General features: G+C 42.2%; 2 long non-coding RNA genes across 3 annotated transcripts; one reads left to right on the forward strand and one right to left on the reverse strand.

Annotated features, from left to right (window-relative positions):
• Positions 1-3,543: 3,543 nt before the first annotated feature.
• On the forward strand, positions 3,544-8,752 carry LOC147571203 (uncharacterized). Of its 2 annotated transcripts, XR_015247618.1 has the most exons (4): positions 3,544-3,705; positions 6,313-6,466; positions 7,898-8,004; positions 8,632-8,745. It is a non-coding gene; the product is annotated as an uncharacterized LOC147571203 (long non-coding RNA). The 2 variants fall into 2 exon arrangements; XR_015247619.1 differs by lacking the exon at positions 7,898-8,004 and having other exon boundaries at positions 8,632-8,752.
• On the reverse strand, positions 6,173-11,608 carry LOC147571204 (uncharacterized). The gene is made up of 5 exons (XR_015247620.1): positions 11,565-11,608; positions 11,139-11,205; positions 7,759-7,851; positions 6,513-6,758; positions 6,173-6,369 (listed from the first exon to the last, which is right to left on the reverse strand). It is a non-coding gene; the product is annotated as an uncharacterized LOC147571204 (long non-coding RNA).
• Between the last annotated feature and the right edge of the window lie 13,747 nt (positions 11,609-25,355).

Consider the following 25,355-nt stretch of genomic DNA (forward strand, 5'->3'; position numbering starts at 1 on the left):
CACAGTCCCATAAGCTCAAGCCCCATGTCGGGCTCTGTGTTGACAGTTCAGAGCCTGGAGCTTGCTTTGGATTCTGTATCTTCCTCTGGCCCTACCCAACTCGCACTCTGTCTCTATCAAAAAATGAATAAAAGTTAAAAAAATTTTAGAAAAGTAAGATGTTCATGTGAGAACTGTCACAAGGACCGTATTGTATGGGAGAACATGGCAGCCAGTAGAGATAATTGTATTTCTTTTGGAACTGGGTCCAGAGTATTTTTGCCCAATGCATTCAGTAGAATTGGACCTTCCCTTCCTACCTTGCTTTCTGTAATGTAACCTGCATTTTCCTTTCTCCTAAGTGCTTGCCACACATTGTGTCATGTTTTGGGGGCGGCAGAGGGAAGGTACCATCATTAATAACGTTAATACCTGGATCCACTCTGGATCCATCTACACTGTCCTATAGGTTTCAATCGCATCACACTGTTTTGTCACCCAGAAATTAGGTCATTTTTGTTCAGGACCAGACATGGGTCAAAAATGTGTGGGGAAAAAAATGAATTAACTTGCTGCAGAAACAATGGAAGTTGCTTTCTGGAAAGTGGGTAGGGGTACCAGCAGTACTGGATCCCTGCATCCATTCTGCCAGTGAGATTGCTCACTGCAGGCCCAATCCCTAAGAAAGTCAAGTTGTTTCCTGTCCCCTGATTTTTCAAGTGTAACTTTTCTGAGTCTTGGCCAAAGCCCGCAGCTTCACTAGGGCTCATCTTTGCTGGCCTCCCCTGAACTACACTTGTTTACTTCTAAGTCTGTGCCCATAAAGTTGTTCAGCTTCTTTGCCATTCACATGTATGCCCCCCACATCAATGATGAGTCCTAGGGAGTTTGGGTCCAACTGCCAGGCTGGCTTTGTCCTGGGCTTCCTTCTTCTCCATCTTGGTCTTGTGTGTCTTCGTGGGGTTGTCAGATATTTGGTGCATTCAGTCACATGTTTCCTCCTTTGTACAGTATTTCCTTTTGTTCTCAGGAGGAGATGGGGGACTTTAGAGTCCCTCACTCGTGTTGGAAAGTGAAGTCTTCTCTTCCCTGGAGACTCACCTTTATGTTCGTCCTTCCCACAGCTGGGGTTAGGGCTTGCTCTCACTGGCATCTTGTTTTTGTTAACTCGTAAGCTCTTTCTGTTAGTGGGTACAGCACCCTGACCACCTCTCTATCTTCAACCCCTTACAACAGAGCCACTACATTACAACCACTCCAGCAAGCATTTGCCCAAGGACTGCCTGAGAGGCCAGAAGGAAATGCATGTGCCTTTCTCTGTCTAGTGCTTTTGTGTCATTTGCGAAGAGATTTTCAATTTTGCGTATGATTCTTGAGTACATCAAGTGTCAAGTTGAAACCATCTCAGTCAACACCACAAAGAAAATCGTCTGAGGGCAACACAGCAACCCAGCCTTGCCAAGCATTGCCTTCTGCTGCCTTCACTATCCATGGAATGAGTCTTGTTAAAGTAGATTTGGCTCCATGAAGTTGAGAGTTTTCCACCTGAAATCTCTTTCCTGGAAGTAAACCCAGACTGTGTGACAGTTCATATCAGGTTGTACGTCAGGAGATGATATTGTTCTAAGAATGGCCTTTTGAAGATGGAGGCAGGGGTTGCAGTCCTGAACGCTAGCGATGTCTGGGAGTGAGCTGCAATGATAGTGAAGCCATATTCTGGAAGGTCGTCTGCCTGTGATCACCAGGAAGGTGATTGCCTGTGTCATGGTACAGCTTTTGGACTGAGAATCAGGGCTCCCCACGGAGGTGTAAGACTAGTGTTGATCCCTTGATTCATCCTAATGGGTACAGTTGGTCAGATACGGTTTTTCACTCACTGATGAAATGAGTCTTCACCATATCAAACAAAAGACCAACTCTTGGAAGGCAGAAAGTGCAATGTTCTTTGATGACTTTATGATAAAGAGAGGAAACGAGAACTAGAAAGACAGTTCCAATAGTAGAGACGTGGCAGCAGACAGAAGTTGAATTTTCTTGAACTTAAATGGAGTGTTCACTTCATTTCTCTGATTCGGTTGTCAGTCTGTGCATTTATGGGAGAAGTGGGGGAAGGGATATTTGCATAGGCCTTCAAGAGTTCTGGGAGGTAAAAAGGGGGAACTTCTGGACCTTGTTCCTGACTGTGTATGTATCTTTCCCATCTTAGGAAGCTTTAAATGACACTGTGAACTGGTGGCAAAGAAGAATCAGCAGCTGCAGGTAAAATTTGAAAATAGAGACAGAAGGGGCGCCTGGGTGGCTCAGTCGTTTAAGCGTCCAACTTCAGCTCAGGCCATAACTTCACAGTCCGGGAGTTCGAGCCCCGTGTCAGGCTCTGTGCTGACAGGTCAGAGCCTGGAGTCTGTTTCAGATTTTGTTACATCTCTCTCTGTCCCTCCCCCGCTCATGCATGTGCTCTCTCTCTCTCTCTCTGTCTCAAAAATAAATAAACATTAGGGAAAAAAAGAAAATAGCTACAGAAGAAATAAACAAGTACAAGTGAGTTCAGCTACTAATTACCAGGAGCTCATGAAACCGCTGTTATTTTTTGGTTTTTAATCTTTTGTAAAGTTTAAAGTCAACATATGCATAGAGTATTAACAGATAAAAAAGGTAAGTTTTAGAAAGAGTAAAACAATTAAGTTTCTAAACATTTGCAGATCTCAAGTAGTGACCAGACTATGTGGAAACGTTGTCCATGCTAACATTCCTCGGGGGTGGTGTCAATTGTCACAATCTGTAGGAAAGCAGTGTGTCGTACAATGAATCATGCCCATCAACGTGGTAGTGCCATTTCATGGCCCTCGTCTTTGCAACCCTGGGAAACATGGTGAGGATATAAGTTATAGAAGAATAGAGCTTTATGATAAAAGACACTTGTCACATGATGAGTTAGAGAAAGATTGAAAATGGGAAGGAATTCTATGAACTCTGAACCCTACAGGCATGGGATAATGAGTAAGGAAAGGATGTAACAATAGCTTTGATCCTACTGTACATTGATAATCATGGGCAAAGTGTTTCATGTGTAAGAATAAATTGTACCAGGGGACAGATATGAGGTTGTTGGGAACGTGGGCAGCTTATTTAAAATCATACCCAATATTGGGCCTTATCTGACAAGAGCAATTGTAACTCACAGGCAACAAATGGAACAAACACGGGAACAGCTGCAGCAGGCAGAGCTCCCCTTTAGATACCAGGTAACCTGAGTTCTGCCTGACATACTGAACCCTTAGCACCTCACGCGGGTGAGTGTAGTGGCCCTTGGAATCCCTAACCACGGGCTTTTCATTGTTGGCTTTTTCACTTGCAGTTCATGAGAAGAATGCTCAGGACAACGAGGTAAGTGTTTTCTTGTTTCCTCCTCTTTCTTTGGTGCACAGTGTGGCACCACCTTCCGACTGAAGGTGGATGTGTTTTTTCTCCCCCCAGATCAAGACTCAGATCTGGGACAGGGAGATCGCTTACTTGAAATACAGGTGTGGTCATTTGATTTGCGTTTTTATGGGTGTTTCCAGGGATGACGCCTGCACTGTTAGTCGTCTAGTAGACGACGTGGTGTTGCAACTCTTATAGAAGTCCATTATGTTTCTGTATCCAAGACTGGACGGGATGGAACCAAAGAGGCTGCCTGAGGGATACACGAGGCAGAAACCAATCACTGCAAGAACCCTCCAAGGAGAGGTAAGGAGCACGTTGTGATGTGCCGCAGTCCAATTTCTGCTGTGCAGCCTGTTCCTGTGTGTGATCATCGTGTGGTCTGGAAAGAATCACACGCACTAAGGACGGCAGGTGGTCTGAAGGGGTGACAGAAGAGTGTTTTCCTCTGGTGCCACAGACAGTGAGGCACTTGTCCCTGTGACTGGTGGAGCTCATGCCCCTCCTCTGATGGTGACCCTCCCACCTCCTCTAGCATCCCCCTGTCTGAAGAGCCTGGAAACTTTCTTCCCACCCGGATACAATGTGAAGACTTTAGTTTATTTGAGGAGAAGGTCATTTATTCACTAGTTTGAAAAGTCTTTCTTTTTGTTTGTTTTGGGAACTGTAGCCCTACATCCCGCCATTCAAGTTCCATAAAGCTTAGCTTAGTCCTCTGATGGTATTAGTGCAACTCTGCAGCTTCACTGCTAACTTCTCGCAGTTTTCCTTTTCTCAATAGTGTCAAATTAGTCTTTCCTTATATAATAACTGCTGTGGAAGGCAGCTTGTAGATAAGCTGGGAGATTGAACAATTTGCCTGAAGAAATGCACCCTTCTTGAGGACTCATTGAGGATATACCCCAATCCAGTGTTCTCAATGTTATTCTTTTTTGTTAAGTTTATTTATTTTGAGAGACGCATAGACAGAATGCCAAGCAGGCGTCACACCGTCAGTGAGGAACGCAACGCTGGGCTTGAATGCACAAGCTGTGAGATCGTGACCTGAGCCAAAATTAAGAGTCGGATGCTGAATCCAAGCATCCTCAGACGAATTCCTGATCTCTAATGCAATCGTGATTTCCCATGATGTATACTGAGAAAACTGTTTTACTGGTGAAGTCTAAATTGCTAGTTGCGCCTGACCTGTCCACAGTGATGTGATTAATTATGAAACAACATGAACTAGGGCACCGTGAGGTCTTTATCAAGGTGAGGGGACGGTTCTCCCCCTTATCCTTGGGGGTCACCTGAGGCATGTGGGATACCCTCTGCCTCTGGCCAGGGACCTGACTGTAGGGAAAAGTTTAAGATATTTGAGGAATGAGTTAAAGGATTGTTTTCATTCCGCACAGTCCTCTAAAAGCAGAATAAACCTCTGTCCCTTCTAGGGTCTTTAGTAGATCGAGAAACTGCTGAAACCTCTGTGGGTTACAGCGGCTCTGACTGTACCAAGAATGCAGACAAGGGCAAGGTAAATGCCGGGGCCATTCTCAGTTGTCACTCTTTTGGGAAACCCTCATCTTTATGTACAGTATGGTCTCCCGGCCTTGTCTCGTTTTGCGTGTTGTGTGATATGTCTGTTTGTTCTTTCTTTTCCAAATGCAGGCTTCTCCATTTTTAGTCTGTCAGCTTTCTGTGGTAAGTTTAGAAGCCAAAAGCGCTTAGAGACTGAGTACCTTAAGGTTTGTCTGTGAGTTTCAGGAAATAATGAGAGGAGGATGACTGCACACTCCAAACAGAGGTCTCCTGGCCTGGGTGATCCCTTCCAGACCTCACCTCTGTGGGAACAGTGTGGCTGCTGTGTCTTCCGTTCTTGATTCTGGCTAGGAGATGGACCTGTTAGAAACGACATCATGACTCCAACTTTCTATTATGTGCCCTGTGCCATTTAGAGCGGTCCTAGAGAAAGCCAATATCATCACTCATCACCTTTCCGTCTTTGTTGGTAAATGACTTGTCTGGAATCCTCCAGCTATACCTTAGGTAAAAATATTTTGAACACTGTGTCCTTCAATTGTGTTTCTATGAGCAGTTTCTGGTTGTGTCCCCAGTCACTGTTTGTTAGAGCTGATAGAGTCTCATGACACATACCAGTTTTATACCAAAACTCTTGCATGAAATCTGTTATGTGAATTTCTCCCTCTTTTTTCCATTGCACATAATGACTCTGTGTCCTGTAGTATGCTTAAAGTCAGAATTCCCTATGAATTAAGATGAACACATCTGAGCTTTGTAGACATTCACCACAAGTAACTCGTTCTTCACAGAAGACTCTCCTTCCCCTGCAAGATTCCAGGCATCCTCCACTCCCCAGAGGTCTCTGAGGCCTTTGACAACACTTCAAGAGGGAAGACTCCTTTCTCAGGGAGAAGAGCAGAGGAGGCACAGTGAGGGTCCGGCTGCAGCATATTTTGCCAGGAGTGGCTGTGATTCCATGAGCAGAATATGAGCCGTGTATTCCCACTCATTTTTTTGTGTTCTTAATATAGCAAAAGCAGAGCACCTGGAGTCGCTGTAGAGGAGGGATGCAGGGTGAACCTGGACATCGATGGCTGCCTGTCTGGAGAATGCTACTTCATTAGTCTGTAATTACTTCTGTTAACCCTCTAGGACAGGACCCTTGCCATTTTCTTCCACAGACGTGGGCAGTGATGTGTGGTGGCAGTAGGTTAACCTCTTGCATCTACTACCTCAAGCTGTAGGTGCTATCCAGTGGCAGGGACAGAGTTTTCAGGTACTGACGCTACTCTCTTGGATCCTGGTGGCAGAGAAGGTGGCAGGTGCTGACACCTTCTTCTCTGGGTTACAGCTGCTTTTGGTATTGGTGCTCTTGTCTGGCATAGGGATGTAGCTGTCACTTCTGTTCTGCAGGGCAGTCTGGATCCTGGGGACCTCCTCCGTTAACTGGACGATTCTGCATGCCCTACCCTGGAGACACCCCGCCCCCATGGGCTATTAGGCACGTCCACCTCGTGAACCTTAGTGGCCCTGAGGCCACCCAGAATCCCTCCACCTGCAACACTTGGTAAGACGATCTGAGCACTAGGAGTTGACTTGTAAAACACACTCACCTTATTTTGTGACTGTTAGGTCTTGGGCCAAGGTGCAGAGGCGGTACCACAGACCATTGTGATGCAAGGGGAATGTGTCCACTGCCATTACCACATGCCTCAAGTTTCTCAGGATCTCATCTTCGTCTTTTCCCCCACCATGGGTTGGTACAGGCGTCTCTTGTAGAGAAGGAATGGGGCCGTATGCAGAAAATCAGACATAGCGCTTCAGCAGAAATGCCCTGTACACAGTCCACGTGCTGGCATCTGTGAGGCATGAGGCACAATGTAACGTATGTCCATCTAGTTGTGCCCCCAGCCATCCATAGTTGTTCGATGAGTGATGAATGCATCTGAGTCAGGGCTTTTAGGAGTCTTCTTCAAGTTCTTTTTGGGATCACCGGAGGCATGTGGGACACCCTGTGCATGTAATTTGGGATCTCACTGGGACAAAGAGTTTACGTTGTCGGAAGTTTGAGGGGAGGGTTTTTTGTTTTGTTTTGACCTCCAAATAGTCTACTCAAATCAGAATAAACCTGCATCCCTTCTGGGGCTTTTTGCAGATCCAGAAGTAGGTATCACAACCAAGAGTGACATCGACACTGGCTCTGCCAAAACTGCCAAGAAGCACAAAGTAAATGCTGTGGCCATTTTCAGTTTTAAGTCTCTACAGACAGCCACATCTTTCTGTACAGGACACTCTCCTGCCCTTGTCTCTGTTTTTGTGTGTCGTATGGTCTGTCTGCTGTTTTTGTTTTTTTGTTTTTTCCCCAAATGCAAAACCTTTACTGCCGAGTCTACAGGCTTCTCCGTTTCCCAGCTGGCATCTTTTTGTAATAACTTGAGCAGCTAAGAGTGCCTAAAGGTGGGGACCATAGGGCTTTTCTAATGTGTTCCGTTAAGAAATCAAGGAAGATGACACCACACTCCATTTGGAAGTTTCCTACCTTGCCTCATTCTTTGTGGATCTCCTCCATGTGGAATCTTTGCTCTTGCTGTGTCTTCCTCTCCTGTTTCCTTCTATTGAGGATTTTAACGTGCTCACAAAAATCTGTGGGTATCGTTACAATATGAAAATGCGAACTGCCTTCACTCCAACTTATATTTTTGCATGTGTCCTTTAGAATGTAAATTTCATACCCATCAGCATTTTGGTAAACATGCTGTCCAGAATCCCTTCAGGTGTGCCCTGGGCACAAACACTCTGAACTATGATAGAAAACATGCACGGAAACTTAAGTTGTGAAGAGAAAAAATCCAAAATTACCTGTGTGGCAAGTCCCCACGGTGTCCTTCACTTGTGTTCACATGAGCACGTTCTCTCGTGTCCTGTGTCACAGGTACAGCTAAAACATGGAAACTTACACGAGACATCAAAGTGCATTTGTGCTAATTTTGCCTTTTAGAATTTCAGCTCATTTTTCCAGAGGACACAATTACCCTGCAAAGTGTACTGCACTTAAGCTGAGAAGTACCTCCGAAGTAAAATAAATTAGCTGAACCCAACTAACATGTATAGGTTACCTGTTTCTCTAAGAGCACGCTTTCCCAGGTCCTCTGCAGGCCCTCAGGATCCCCATCTCCCCATGTGTCTTTGTGTCCATGGATAGCACTTCCAGAGAGGAGGAGAGCCCATTGTCGGGACAGAAGTAGTTTGGGCACAGGCAGGGGCTTAGAGGCAGAGCTCTGAGCCACGAGGGTATGATTCCATGTGTGGACACTGGGATTGTCATTCCTTCTCATTCTGTAGTTCTTCACAGACACAATAAACAGCCTCTGTGGTGGAGGGGATGAAGGGTGGAGTGTGATCCTGGACATAGTTGCTTTCCTATCTGGAATATGCTACTTTGTTAATTTAGTATTCAGCCTATAAATCTTCTAGGAAAAGGGCCCTTGCTGTTTCTACGTTTCCAGACACGTGGGGACACTAGTTTATCCCAATCCCATCCATTCTTCACCTCAAAGCTGTAAGTGGAACCCAAAGTATGGGAAGAGATTTTTGGCGCTGATGCTGCCCTCTTGGAACCTGGTGGTGGGGAAGCTAGTAGGATATGAGCACTGCTGCTTTGGGTTTCCGCTTTTTGCTGGTGTTGGTGCTCTCTTCTGTCCTATGAACATACCTCTCATTTCTTTTCCGCAGGCTCTTTTGTATGCAAGAGTCCTGGTCCTTTCCCAGGATTGCCTTGCAGGCTGTACCCCGCAGACCACCCTTCACCACCAGTCATGGGCTATAGGCCACATCCCCCTCCTCCATCTACTCTATTTGTTAAGAGGACCTGAACTGGCTGAGTGGCTGGTAAAGTATATTGATCTTCTTCATGATTGACTTTGTGGCAATGATGTAGAGACAGTTGTGAGTCCTGGCAATCCAACTACAAACTGCCTGAGGACACTGTAGCATATCTCAAGTTTCTCAGGACATACATACAATGGGCAGTGGCATGTCCCTGTAATACAGTGAGCTATACGTTTCTCTTGTCAAGTGAAAGAGGAGTTTTTACACAAAAGTAGACGTATCAGCAGTACTGGTGGGTATGTTGGAGACACAATGTGTTGGGGTCTGTCATGAATGAAGTGCACCCCTAACTTTTAGAGCATCAGGTGTCCTGTGTGAAAGAGGGACATTCATTACTTGTGATCACCAGTGAGGATCCAGGGCAAAACCGGGGGAGCCTTGAATCATACAGGAATAGAAGGGAAGTCGAGCACAGTAAGCAGAGTTTGAGGAGGTGCAGAGGGGAGGGTGTTGGGGTCAGGGAGATGCAGTTGGAGGTCATTCTGGCCACAGCCTGAGCAGGGAGTGTGAGGTCCATACGGAACTGCTATGTGGGATCGCTCTCAGTGCACGCAGGTCATCACCTAAAAAGAGTCTCGTCTCCCTGGATTTTCCTGAAGGTTCTGGATATTTGTGGGGGGAAAAGAGCCCTGGATATATGGGGTATTTAACTTGGTCTTATGAAAATGCTGTATGCCCAAGTTCATATCCCTCAAGAGACTAAAAGTGGAGACAGGGTCTAGATCAGCTGAGTCATCCTACGATTCAGGGCTGGCCAGATGACACCACTGCTGGACCCCTGTCATCACCCTGACTACAGCTTTGCATCTCCTCAAACTTCTCTCACAATATTATGACAGCTGTGTTATCTGTGAAAACAGGGGTAATATTTGTTTCTAAGAACAAGAGAAAAAGAAGACATTCAGTGCAGAAAGCGTCTGCAAAATCTCTGGGAAGGGTCCCCCCATGAAGATCTCTCCACACAATGATCCTCCAAAAAAGATGGTCATGGGAGTTCATGAAACTAAGACTGTTAACAACTCAGCCCAGGGAGTGGGAATCACTGTTTTAAAATATAAGACAATGTCCCTCGTTTTTCTATTAGAATTCGGGCCCTGTCACACAATGAAAGGAAAGATAATTATGGGAATGTGTACATTCAGAGGCCTAGATCTGAGGACAATCATTTTCTAGTACACATAATCTCACAGATGCAGCCACACACTACAGTGTTCATCTGAGGCCACAGATAAACTACAGAAGACAGAATGCATGTAGGAAAACATAAGACCACGGAAATAAACCAAAATCTCTTTGCCTTATAGGACAACTCTGTTGACAGTGAAGAGGACTGTGCACGGTGACAGACAATCGTGTTTGTATATACATTTTAAGAAGGTGTCAGATCTACCTGAATGCTTTCCCTGCCCATCCTGTCCCCTCCACTTTGTCCTTCCTACTGTCCCCTAATCTACCTTTCATCGTTTTGTCTCTGTGTCAGCGTCTGCTTCTAGGGCCATCTACTCTCGCTCCCCATTGAGTGCACACAGGGGGGGTTCCTGTACACAAATGAGGGAGGATAGAAGCAAGATCACCCTGTGTGCAGGGGAGCCTGAGGGAGTTTTCCAGGGCGATGGGAACTCCCTATATCTAGATGGATGGGGTGCTTATGCTCAATTATTTTGGAAATATTCCCTGACTCCATGGTGCCTTGGGATCAGACAGGTACCTGTCCTTAGGGAATGGCTGAGATCTAATGGTGGAGAAGGATGAGGGACCAGCAGTGACTGTCGAGAGGAGTGAGGGTCAGACCCACGCCCAGGGTGCCAGGTCCCCACAGACAGCACCACGTGTAGGAGGGCTCTGAGGAGCAGAGATTTCTTGATCAGACCCCTGAACTACATAATCCTCCTGTAGTTTCCTCACTGAGCGATGGCTAGAGCAGAGGCCAGCAGCTGGAGGACACCCTGATCATGGCTGGAGTGGAGCAGTGGGCCTGGGGGATTGAGTCAGGGAAAGGGACAGGGAGTCTGAAAGACAAATGGAAGAGAGGGGACCCTTCTCTGCTGACTTCACCTACATTTCTGTGTGACCAAAACGAGACCCTTGGCTCCCAGGGAAGGGAAGAGGGCTGGCAAAACACCGAGTGACATACTCAGCCCAAGTGTCCACGGTATCTGCCTTGCTCTTGAGTACCTAACACAGGAAGCACGTGCTTTCTGTCATAATTGGAACTGCAGCTCATACCATTTAGTGAAAATCAATCCAAGTACGCATCCCTCAGCATTAAAGTACTGCAACAAAATTAAGTGAACACACTGAAAGATACAACGCAGGATAAAGTCCAAAGGTAGATCGACGGCAATACTTACGGGAATACAGTCTATCCGAAAAGGAGGTAGGTACCCAAGTGCAGGCCTTCAGCCACCTGGCCGATAGCTGAAAACGTAAAAAAAAAAAAAAAAAAAAAAAGTCCTTACTCCAAAAGCAACATTAGCGCTAGACACAAAGGGATCATGATTAAGGTTTAGAGAGCAACCCTATGACTTCATGGTGCTGTATCCATGAGAACAAGTCTCATCAAATGATACCCTTTCATTTGAGGCTCTTTGTTATATGTAAATTATACCTCATTAAAGAGAGTTTCAAAGCACAAAATACTAGAAGCAAATGTGGGAACGTTCCTTTCTAATCCTGAAGTGCACGGGTGAGATGAGTCTGTCTGCGCATGTCTCAAAAGTCCAAAATAATACACTTAAAAAATTAATAATAGCAGAGGAGGAGGACCCTGTGCTCACCCTGTCCCATGTGTTCAACTGCATAACATCCACATCCAAGTCCATGAACCAGAGAGGGATCCAAGACTGGCACAACAAACTCCACACCTAACTAGAAGCTGCAGCAGGAAGGTTAGAAAGGTCAGAAAGGTGGAGGCTGGCTGCCTGCAGAAGGAGCAGAGAAAGTGAGCCCTCACACGAGGGAGCTGACACAGGGAAGACTAATCTCCATAACATTTGGCATGAAAACCCAGAGGGGCTGAATTCCCTTGAGTTTACATCCTGGTGCTTTGGAGGTCAGCTGACCCAGCACCGGGTGATCCAGAAGGATGAGTGATAGCCAGGTCCCTGCCTGTGTAGAGAGGCAACGTAAACATGGCATTTCACACAATGCTTAGGCCACAGGAGACACATGTATTCAAGCTGATTCTTGACTCAGCTGGCCTGCCTGGGTCCCACTGACACCACTGAGAGCAAGCAGAGCCCACAACAGACACGCAATCAGTGCAGACCCCTGCACTGAAAGGAAAAGCAACCCAGACACAAGAGCAGGGAGTGAGCAATTCCCACACGATATCCTCCTGAAGGTCCAGGGCCTATAAATGGAGCCATGCACTGCTGAGGACTCCAGGACCTCTTTTTCATAACGGCATTAATTTCAAGATCAGAAGGCACAGCTGACTTTCTTAACGCAGAGGAATAGAGCCAGAGACACAGACACAATGCACACACAGAGATGTGTATCCACAGTGAAAGACCTAGTCAAAGCCACAGCCAGAGATCTAAGCCAAAGAGATAGAAGTAACATACCTGATACAGAATTTCAAGCAATGATCATAAGGATACTCACTGGAGTTGTGGAATGAGTAGAAGAGTGAGACCCCTGACAGAGTTAAGATAGGACACAGTCAAGGAGAAACATGCTTGCTGGAATGAACAGAGGGATGGAAGAAGCAGCCCAACAAACTAGTGACCTCGAAGGCTGAGTGATGGAAATGAATCACATTGAGCCAAAGAGAGAGAACAGAATTCTGCAACGTGAGATGAGACTAAGGGAACTCAGTGACTACAGGAAAGATAATAGTATTCGTATTGTAGGAGTCCAGAAGGAAGAGAAAATGGGGAAGAAAATTTATTTGAGGAAACAATAGCTGAAAACTTCCCTAATTGGGGGAGGGACACAAACATCCACATCCAGGAGATGTGGAAACATCAGCGGCCAAGAATACTCTATTCAGCAAGGCTATCTTTCAGGATGAAGGAGACACAGACTTTCCCAAACAAAACCTAAAGGAGTTTGTACCACTAAACCAGTCCTGCAAGAAATATGAAGAGGGATTCTTTGAGTGGAAAGGGGAGACCAACAGTGACAGTATAGAGGTAGAAGACAAATTCAAGTAAAAAATGAACATTTCTGGAAAAAAAAATCAGTTACAGTACTCACAGAAATAGATTGGAAATATAATAACATCTGCCAAAAACCTAGGGAGGAGAAAGTAATGGGTTCAAAGGTAAATGACCATCAACTTAATACAAACTGCTAAATGCAGAAGAGGTTATATAAACACCTAACAGTAGCCATATCCTAAAACCAGTCATACATATGCTAAGAATAGAGATAAGGAAATCAAAATATATCACTAAAGAAAATAAGCAATACATGAAAGAAAAGCAAGAAAGGATCAGAGAAAATCATTAGAAACCACAACAAAACAGGCAATAAAATGGCAATACATATAGACATAGCAATCAATTTTGAGGGAAATGGAGTGAATGCTCCAATCTAGAGAGGTAGGGAGTAAGAATGGATGAAAAAATAAAACAGATGCCTACAAGTGACCCACTTTACACCTCAAGAATGATAGTGAGGATAGAGAAACATCACACAAATGAATGTCAAAAGAAAGCTGGAGTAACAATACTTGTATCAGAAAAAAATACACTTAAAAAAGTACATTACAAGAGACAGAGGAGGACAGTCTATAACAGTAAATGGTACAATCGAAAAAGAAGATCTAACAACTGTAAATATATCCCACAATGGAGTGGGATTTATTCCCAAGCTACAAAGGTGGTTCAATATTCGCAAATCAGTCAATGTGATACACTACATCAACAGGAGAAAAGATAAGAACCAGATGATCGGGGCATCTGGGTGGCTCATCCTTTAACAGTCTGAAATCAGCTCGGGTCATGACTTCGTGATTCCTGAGTTCATGTCCCGCGTCAGACTCTGTGCTGAAGCTCAGATCCAAGAGCCTCCTTCGAATTCTATGTCTCCCTCTCTCTCTGCCCCTCCCCTGCTCACGCTCTGCCTCTCTCAAAATTAATAAACGTTAAAAGAAAAGAACCATACAGCCATTTCAATACATGCAGAAAGGAACATTTGCAAAGCACAACATCCTTTCATGCATGTAACCCCCTAAAGTAGGTTTACAGGAAACATACATTAACGTCATAAAGGTTAACTATAAAAACCCTGCAGTTATAATCAACCTTAATGGGGAAAATCTGAGAGCTTTTCCTGTAAGGTCAGGAAGAAGACAGGGATGTTTCCTCATACCACATTTAGTAAACAAATTACTGGAAGTCCTAGCCACATCCAGCAGACAAATGAAACGAAACGATTTGCAGATTACATGACACTATATATAGAAAACCCTAAAGAGTCCACCCAATAACTCTTAGAACTGATAAATGAATTCAGCAATGTCACAGGATACAAAATCATTGTACAGAATTCTGTTGCATTTGTAGACAATACGGAAGCAGTAGAAAGAGACATTAAGAAAACAGTCCCATTTACAGTCATATGCCAAAAATAAGATATCTATGAATAAATCTAACCAAAGTGGTGAGCGACCTATACTCAGAAAAGTATAAAACAGTGATGAAAGAAATTCAAGATGACACAAAGAAGTGGAAGGAAATTCCACACTCATGGATCAGAAGTACAAATATAGTGAAAATGTCTATACTTCCCAAAGCAATTGACAGAATTAATGGAATTTCCATCAAATTACTGACAGCAGTTTTCACAGAACGACAACAGTCCTAAAATTTGTATGGAACCAAAAAAAGCCCGCAATATTCAGAGTAAACAATCTTTATGTGAAGTGATAATTATGGATGGCACTATGCCTCTGGATCTTCTGCTCCAAAACACAATAGCTCTGGCTTACGCATTTGAACAAACGTTAGGCATATCCCAGCCAAGGATCATTCTACAAAATACATTGTACCAACGTACCCTCAAAACTTTGCACCTTATGAAAAATATGGAAAAATCTAAAAATTGTCATGGCCAAGTGGAGCCTAAGGAGACAGGATGACTGTCATGTGGCAGCTGGGATGAGTCTGGGCCAGGAGAGGTTAAAACCGAAGCAATCTGAATACAAATATAAACTTTACTTCATACTACCATATCTCTTTGATACCTTGATTGTGATCATGTACCAACCATTATGACATCAATAGTGAGAAAACAGTCTGATGTATGTGGATACTCAGTATTATCTTCCCAATTTTTTTTGGTAACTAGAAACCCATCAGGAGAGAATAGATTATTAGTAATCATGGTTTTTCTACACATAAGATTATATAACCAGTTCCAGTATTAGTTACTAGTGATGGCCATGTACCTATTCTTGTTCTTACTATTGTTTAATTTAAATAATAGCATTCATGGTACAGAAAACTGAATGCATGATAAACACTTCATAGAAACATCTAGCTTTCCATATTTTAAGATAATAACGTATGTATAGACCACTCTATTATGTGGTATGTAAATTAAGTGTTTTTCTGATCTTGAACGAGCATGTCATTGAATGGCTTTCCATAAAGGTGGTTATGCTAGATCATGAATGATTCTCAGATTTTACAGGATGTACGTCACATCATGCCTGAACATTGTCAAAAATAAAAACATACACGCGGACAGATGAAGCATTGTGACTGGCTCACTTATTGTAAAAACCCTTGCTTTAATATTTTCACGTATACTTTTAGCAGGAATATAAGAGAATCAAATATTTCCAAATCAAACAGATATTCAAAGACTGGAAGAACGAAAGGGAGTTCAAAGGGTTTCAGAAGGATAAGATGTGACCATGAAGGGGGAGTCACAGGCAAGCAGCTTTCTCTGGTCCACACTGACATGTTTGCATGAGGATATGTGACTTGCCAAAGGGTAAGTCCCAGAAGTACCAGAGGGAAAGACAATGCTTTAGGGCGGGGTGATGTGGAAAGGGTGCTTCTGTGCCTAAGAGATGGGTCAGCAACCTGGCTGGGGGCCCTGCGTCAAAGACTTCAAAAGGCCAGCAGTAACCTATACTCACAAAGATCTTAGTAACATAGATCAAAGTAACTTAGAGCCACAAAGATCTTAGAGCCACAGAGTCGATCTTCAACTATGATTAGGAGATGATCAGAGTTTCACAGGATATGATCTTTGAGCCGGCAGTAGATGGCTAAAATATTATTTAGGGCTATACATTTAATGAAAAAATGTATGTGTAAAAATTTGGGTTTGGAATGTTAAGAAAAATCACAGGCCCATCATGGAGTTACTTACGTTAAGGCCACATGGCACTAAACCTAATTTCATTCCTGCAGGAATGTACCCTTTCACCGGTCAGCAAATAATTTCCTAGTCAGTACTGGAAATTTAACTGATAGATCCCTGCCATTCCCCTCAGAGAGGCAGTCTTGCCTAAATAAGGTATTCCATGCCACTTTTTAAAGTTTATTCAAGTTAGAGGCAAAGAGAGCACATGCAAGAGAGGGGCAAGACAACAGGGAAAGAGAGAATCCCACAACCAAGAGGTCATGATCTGAGCCAAGATCAAGAGTCAGACACTTCACCAAGCCATCCAGGCACCCCGAGAATGTGGAGTTTCAAAGGTTAGCAGTCATGGCTGGGATACAGCCATGAGGGCACTGGCCTACTCCTGAAAAGAAGGCAGCCAACAACTTGCAGTCAGATGGCATGGAAACAGTGATCTGTACAACGCCTGGTGCACACAGTGGAGAGATTATACACTGATCGGGGAGAACATCCCTGAGAAGCAGTGTTCACAATAAGGGGACAAAGAGCTAGGACAGGTGGGCTGCGTGGCACCATTTCCCTGTTCTGCACACCTCCCCCCCAGCAAAAAAAACACAGAGCCATATGCTGGAAACAAGGCAATCCCCACACTGGGTGCCTAAGCTGCGTACACCAACCCCAACTTCCTGTGTTCTGGCGAGACTGGCCTAGGTCATTGAAGCTTGCCTCTGTCGCAATGGACCTGGCCCATTCCCCAGAACACCAGTGGAAGCCCATGACCAGACCACCTCTCTTGACCAGACAGTTATTCTTCACTTCTAGTGGCAATTGTTTCAAGTCTCATTTAACAAGCAAATCGGAGCAGACCTAGATAAGTCTCACCACATTCTGGCCAAGGACCATACATTGCTCATACAACTGGCTTGAAGGATAGTGCAGCCAGAACATAAAACATTGCATGCAACACACACCACAGACACTCCGTGATGTGCCAGGCCCTGGACACTTGATGATCTCCTCTTCATAAAGCCATTCATCTCAGAGGCAGGCAACATAATGAGCTTTGGTAACAGAGAAAGCAAATACTCAACCAAAATGCCAAGACAAGAGGAATACATCCCAAATGAAAGAACAAGATAAGGTCGTGGCCAGGGACATGGAAGGAACACTTCCAAACTCATTCTATGAGGTAGGCATGGCCTTGAGTCCAAACTGGACAAAGACCCCACCAGAAAGGAAAACTACAGACCAATTTCCCTGATGAACCTGGATGCAACAATTCTCAACAAAAAGTACCAAACCGGATCCAACAATACATAAAAAGGATTATTCAGGACAGTGAGGTGGATTTTGTTCCTGGAATGCACAATAGATTCAATATCTGCAAATCAACTGATGTGATACATCACATTGATAAAAGAAAGGATAACAACCACATGATCCTCTCCATAGATGCACAATAAACGTTTGACAAAATGCAGCAGCATCCTTTCGTGGTGAAAAAACAAAAACAAACAAAAAAAAAACCTCATGAAAGGAGGGATAGAAGTATCATGTCTCAACATGAGAATATCCAGATATGAAAGTCCCACAGCTCATATCATCTTCAATGGTGAAAATCTGAGCTTTCCCCCTAAGGTCAGGAACACGACGGGGATATCCACTCTCAGCACTTTTATTCACCGTACTGTTGGAAGTCTTAGCCTCAGCAATCAGACATCAAAAAGAATACAAGGTGTCCAGGTTGGCAAGGAGGAATCAATCTTTCCCTGCTCACAGACATGATACTCTCCTTGGAAAATCCGAATGACTCCACCAAAAAACATCTAGGATTGATACAGGAATTCAGGAAAGTATCAGAATATAAAATCAATATGCAGAAGTTGATTGCATTTCTATACACCAGTAATGAATCAACAGAGAAATCAAGGAATTGATGTCATTTACAACTGCACTGAAAACCATAAAATACCCAGGGATAAACCCAACCAAAGAGAGAAAAGGTCAGTACAGTTAAAACAGTAGAGGGTCTCCTGGGTGGCTCAGTCGGTTAAGTGCTGTCTTCGGTTCTGGGCATGATCCTGCATTTGTGGGATTGAGTCCCTTGACGGGCTCTGTGCTGACAGCTCAGAGTCTGGAGCCTGCCTCAGAGTCTGTGTCTCTCTCTCTCTCTCTCTGACCCCCCCTCACTCATGCACTATCACTTGCTCGCTCACTCTCTCAAATATAAATAAACATTAAAAAAATTAAAAGAACAAACCATACAACGTCTATAAAAGAAGTTGAAGAAGACACAAAGAAATGAAAAAAAAAATCCCATGCACATGGATTAGAAGAACAAATATTGTTAAAATGTCAATACTACCCAAAGCAATTGACAAATTCAATGTAATTCCTATCAAAATAACACTAGCATTTTTCACAGAGCTAGAGACAACAATCCTAAAATTGCATGGAATCAGAAAAGACCCCAAAGAGCCAAAGTAATGTTGAAAAAGAAAAACAAAGATGGAGACATTACAACTCTGGACTTTATGGTGCATTAGAAAGCCGCAATCATCAAGACAGTATGGTACGGGCACAAGAACAGACACATAGGTCAAAGGACCAGAATAGGGAACCCAGAAATGGAGCCTCAAACATATGGCTGAATCATCTTTCACAAAGTAGGAAAGAATATCCAAAGGAAAAAGAAGAGTCTCTTCAGCAAATGGTACTGGGAAAACTGGACAGTGAGAAGTATGAACCTGGACTATGTTCTTAAACTTCTCTCTCTCTCTCTCTCTCTCTCTTTCTGTCACACACACACACACACACACACACACACACACACACACACACACACCTCAAAATGGATGAAAGATCTAAATGTAAGACAGGAAACCATCAAAATCCTAGAGGAGAAAACAAGCAACCTACCTCTTTGAACCTGACCGCAACAACTTCTTGCTTGTCATTTCTCCAGAAGCAAGGGCAAGAAAACCAAAATAAACTATTGGGACCTCAAGGTAAAAAGCTTCTGCACAACAGAGGACACAATCAGGAAAACTAAAAGGAAACTTAATGGAATGGGAGAAGATATTTGCAGGTGACATATCAGATAAAGGGTTAGTATCCAAAATCTATAAAAAACTGATCCCACTCAACACCCAAGAATCAAATAATCCAGAGAAGAAATGGGCAAAAGACATGAAGAGACACTTTAACAAACAGGACATCTAGATTGGTCACACGTGAAAAGATGCTCAACCTCATTCCTCATAAGTGAAATACACATCAAAACCACAATGAGATATCCCCTCACGCCTATCAGAATGGCTAAAATTAACATCTCAGGAAACGACAGATGTTGGCAAGGATGCAAAGGGAAAGTTTTGCAATGCTGGTGGGAATGCAAAATGGTGTAGCCACTCTGGAAAATAGTATGGAGATTCGCTACAAAAACCAAAAGTAGAACTGCACTAGGACCCAGCAATTGCACTGCCAGGTACTTACACAAAGGATACATTAATGCTGACTCCAAGTGGCACATACACTCCAATGTTTATAGCAGCATTATCAACAATAGCTACATTATGCAAAGAGGCCAAATGACCATTGACAGATGAATGGATAAAGAAGATGTATATTCATACCATGGAATATTACACGGCGATCAAAAGGAGTGAAATCTTGCTATTTTCAACAACGTGGAGTGAAATGGACTTTATTATGATAAGTAAAATATGTCAGAGAAAGACACACATCATATTAAATTCCACAGATGAGAGAATTCATAACACTGAAGAACGTAGTGAAAGGAAAGCAAAAACAAGATACAAACAGAGATGGAGTCAAACGATAAGACACCGTTAAATAGAAGGAAGAAGCTCAGGGTTCCTGGAGGGTTACTGAATAGGGGTATGGGCTAAATGGGTGATGGGCATTAGAGACAGCACTTGGGATGAGTACTGGATATATTTTTGTAATTGACGGATCACTAAATTCTAATCCTAAAACTGTATTCCACTATAAGGTAACTAACTTGGGGTTAAATTTTAAAAAAGAAGAAATATTAAAAATAAATAAAGAAATATACTACCAGTCAAAAGAAAAGAATATATAAATCGGGCTCTTTTAGTGGAAATGAAAGACCAAAATTGTTACCGACAAGAAAGGATCAGAGAAAACATCAAGATACAATGGTAAAACAACTAGTAGGGCACTAAATATATACCTATCAATAATTACTCTAATGTAAATCGACTAAATGCTCCAATCAAAAGACATTGGATAGGGGGTCAGAATGGACAAAAAAAAAAAAAAAAAAAAAAAAGAAAAGTAAAGAAAAAAGAAAAGAAACAAACAAACAAAACAAGGCCTATCTAGGTACTGCCTACAAAGCCTTATTTGGACTTAAGTCACCTGCAGATTTAAATGGAGGGAATGAAAACACATTTTTCATGCCAATAATATCAAAAGAAACCCAGTACCAATACTTATATCGGGCAAAAAAACTTTAAAATCGAGACTGTAGTTTGGTACCCTTTAGGTCAATACCTAGTAGTAAAATTGCATGCACCCAATATTTATAGCAGCTTTATCAACAGTAGCTAAATTATGGAGAGCCCAAGTATCCATCAAGTGATGAAGGTATAAAGAAGTTGTGTGGTCTGTGTATGTGTGTGTCTGTGTATTCATGTATACGCATGTGTGTGTGTGTATATATTCATACATACATACATACGTATGTATATACAATCTAATATGTCTCAGCTTCAAAAAGAATGAAATCCTGCCATTTGCAACGATGTGGATGGATCTAGAATATGTTATGCTAAGTGAAATATGTCAATCAGAGAAAGACAAATATATGATTTCACTCGTGGAATTGAAGAAACAACACAGATGAAAACATGGGAAGGGGGCAGGAAAAGAGAAGAGTGGTAACAAACTACATGTGTCTCTTAACGATAGAGAAAAAAAAGTGAAGGTTCATGGAGGGAGATGGGTCAGCACTGGGCTAGATGGGGGACCTGTATTAAGAAGAGCACTTGTTGTGATGAGCACTGGGTGTTGTATGTAAGGGATGAATCACTGAATTCTACTCACGAATCCGAGAATGCACTGTATGTCAACTAAGACTTAAATTTAAAAAATAAATAAAGCTGTAACAAGAGATGAAGACAAACACTATCTCATACTAAAGGGGACAACCAAACAAGAAGATCCAATGATTATAAATTTTGATGCCCCCAACATGCAACCACCAAGTATATAAAACATTTAACAACAACCATAAAAGAACTCATTTATAATAATATAACGATATTAGAGGACTTTAACACATAACTCACATCGATGGACAGAACCTGTAAATAGAAATTCAACAAGGAAACAATGGCTTTGAATCACACACTGGACCAGATGGGTTTAACAGATATATTCAAAACACTCCATACTAAAATGACAGAGTACACATTCTTTTCAAGTGCACATGGGGCATTCTCCATAATTGATCACATTCTAGGTCACAAAGCAGGCCTCAACAGGTACCCAAAGACAGAGATCAGACCAAGCATTTTTTCTGACCACAAAGCTAAGAAACTTGAAGTTAACCACGTGTGCGTGCGCACACACACACACACACACACACACACACACTAAGGGGGAAAGGCCACAAATAAAGGGAGGTTAAATAACATGCTACCAAATGAATGGGTCAAACAGGAAATCAATGAGAAAATACACTGAAACTAATGAAAATGAAAATACACTGGTAAAAATATTTGGAATGCGGCAGAAGCAGTCTATGATGGAAGTATATAGCAGTACAAGCCTACCATAAAGAGCAAGAAAAATCCCAAACAATCCTAACTTATAACTAAAGGAATGAGAAGAACAGCCGAAGGAAGGAAAAAATAGACATTAAGGCAGAAATAAGGAATATAGAAACCAAAAAGACACTAGACCAAATCAATGAAACCAGGGGCTGGTTCCTTGAAAACAGTAATCAACATGAAAACCTCCTAGGCAGAGTTTTCACAAAGAAGAAAGAAAGGACTCAAGTAAATAAAATCACAAATAACACAGGAGAAATAACAGTCAATGCCACAAAAATACAGTTAGAAGATAATATTATGAAAGTCTATATGCAACAAATTGGACACTCTGAGAAAAATGGAACAATTCCTAGAAACACACAAACTACCAAAACTGAAACGGGAAGATACATAAAATCTGAAAACAGAAAGAAATCAAATCAGTAATAAAAAAATTTCCCCCCAACACAAGAGTTCAGGGCCAGATGGCTTCACTAATGAATTCTACCATCCATTTAAGGAAGAGATAATATGTATTCTTCTCGAATTATTACAAAAAATAAAAAAAGAAGGAAAACTTACAAATTCATCTTATGAGGCCATCATTACCCTGATACCAAAACCAGTTAAAGCCTCCACTAAAAATGAAAACTGCCGGGGCTCCTGTGTGGCTCGATGGGTTTAGTGTCCAAATCTTAATTTTGGATTAGGACATTATCTTGCAGCGCATGGGTTCGAGTCCCACGTTGGACCCTGTGCTGACAGTGTGGAGCATGGCTAGGATTCTCCCTCTCCCTTTCTCTGCCCCTCCCTCACTTTTATGTACTCTATGTCTCTAAGTAAATAAATACTTTAAATATGTTAAAATTTTTTAAATAAAACTACAGACCAATATCCCGACGAATATGTATGCATAAATTCACATCAAAATACCTTCAAATTAAAGTCAATAATACATTAGTAGAATCATTTACCATAATCAAGTGGGATATATTCCCGGACTGCAAGGATGGTTCCACATTCACAGATCAGTCAACATGATGCACCACAGTAATAGAAGAAAGGATAAGAACAATATGATGCTTTCAAGACATGCAAGGAAATGATTTGACAAAATGTCACATCCATTCATGATAAACCCCCCGAGCAAGTATATTGGTACTCAACCTACCTGCAGATAATAAAGGTCATCCATGACAAACCCACAGCTCATCTCATCCTCAATGGGGAAAAATTGAAAGTTTTTCTTCCAAGGTCGGGGACAAGACAGGGATGATCCCTCTCACCACTGTTATTCCACATAGTACTGTAAGTTTTAGCCACAGCAATAAGACAACAAAAAGAAATAAGAGGCATCCAAATTGGCAAGGAAGAAAAAGAACTTTCACTATTTGGAAATGACATGATGCTCTCTATAGAAAACATGAAAGACTCCCCCCAAAATTGTTAGAATTGATATATGAATTCGAGAAATCAAAATATACAGAAATCAATGTACATAAATCTATTGGATTTCTGTAGACAAATAATGAATTAACAGAAAGAGAAAGTAAGGGATCAATCCCATTGACAGGTGCACCAAATACCCCAAGATACCTGGAATAAACCTAACCAAAGAGGTAAAAGATCTGTACTCTAAAGGCTGTGAAACACTGATGAAAGAAATGGAAGAGGACACAAAGAAAAGGAAGTACATTTCATGTTCACGGATAGGAAGAACAAAATACTGTTAAAAGGTCTACACTCCACAAAAAAATCTACACATGTAATGAAATCCCTGTCACACAAACAACACATTTGTCACAGAACTAGAACAAATAGTCCCAAAATATGTATGGAGTGGCCAAGACCCCAAACAGCCAAAAGAAACTGAAGACCAAAACTAAAGCTGGAGACATCACGCTTCTAGACTTTAGGTTATATTACAAAGCTGTACTGAACAGAACAGTTTGGTACTGGCAACCAACAACAACAACAAAAACACAGACGCAGAGACCAATAGAATGGAAACCCAGGCATGAACTCATACATATATGGTCAATTAATTCTCAACAAAGCAGGAAAGGATATCCAATGGGGAAAAAAAAGATACTCTTGGGACACATGTGTGGCTCCACAGCGTGTGACTGTGGATTCAGCTCCGATCATGATCTCAGGGCAGTGCAGAGCATGCGTAGGATTCTCTCTCTCCATTTCTCTCTGCCCCTCTTCTGCATGTTCTCTCTCTCACTCTGTCTCTCTCTCTTTCTCTCTCTCAAAAATAAATACATAAACTTTAAAAAAGTGTCCTCAACATGTGGTTTTGGAAAACCTAGACAGCAACCTGCAAAACAAAACAAAAACACAACCGGACCACTTTCTTACAACATACACAAAAATAAATCCAACATGAATAAAGAACTATGTGTGAAACCTGAAACCATAAAAATCCCAGAGGATACCTAACACAGGCAGTATCTTATTTGACATTGGCTGTACAAACATCTTTGTAGATATATCTCCTGAGGTAAGGGAAACACAAGCAAAAATAATGGGACTTCCTAAAAATAAAAAGCTTCTGTCACAAAGGAAATAATCAACAAAACTAAAACACCTACGGAATAATATTTGTAAACGACATCTGATAAAGGGTTACTGTCCAAAATATATAAAGTTATACAGCACCCAAAAAATGAGAAATCCAATTAAAAATGGGCAGATGACATGAATGGACATTTTCCCAAGGTGACATAAACATAGCCAAGAGACACATGAAAAGATGCTCAGCATTACTCATCTTCAGGGAGATACGATTCAAAAGTACAATGAGATAACACGTCACATCTGTGAGAATGACTAAAATCAATGAATGATGAAACAGCAGGTGTTGGCAAGAATGTGGGAAAAGAGAAACCCTCTTGCATTGTGGGAAGGAATGCAAACTGGTGCAGCCACTCTGGAAAACATCATGGAGATTCGTCAAAAAAAAAAAAAAAATGGAAATAGAACTATGTTACGATCCAGCAATTTCACTACGAGGTATTTACAGAAAGAATACAAAAATAATTCTTCAAAGGGATACATGCACCATGAGTTTACAGCAGCATTTTCTACAAAAGCCAAATTACAGAAACTGACCAAGCATCCATCAACTGATGAATAAACTGAGATGTAGTATATGGAATGTAATATTATTCAGCCATAGAAACATGAAATCTTGTCATTTTCCACGAGGTGGATGGAGTGAGAGAATGTTATGCTGGGTGAAATAAGCCTGTCAAAGAAACACAAATACCAGATGATTTCACTAACACATGAAAATGAAACAAAACAAAGGGGGGGAGGAGACAGTGACAAACACTCTTAACTAGAAAACAAACTGAGGGGTTCCACAGTGAGGTGGGGGAATGGATGAAACAGCTGCTGGGGATTACCAAGTGCACCTGGGATAAGCACCAAGTGACACATGGAAGTGTTGCTCTA

Source organism: Puma concolor, unplaced genomic scaffold (genome assembly GCF_028749965.1).
Source record: "Puma concolor isolate L17-30 unplaced genomic scaffold, mPumCon1.1.hap2 unalloc_scaffold_45, whole genome shotgun sequence".
In the NCBI taxonomy this organism is placed as follows: Eukaryota; Metazoa; Chordata; class Mammalia; order Carnivora; family Felidae; genus Puma; species Puma concolor.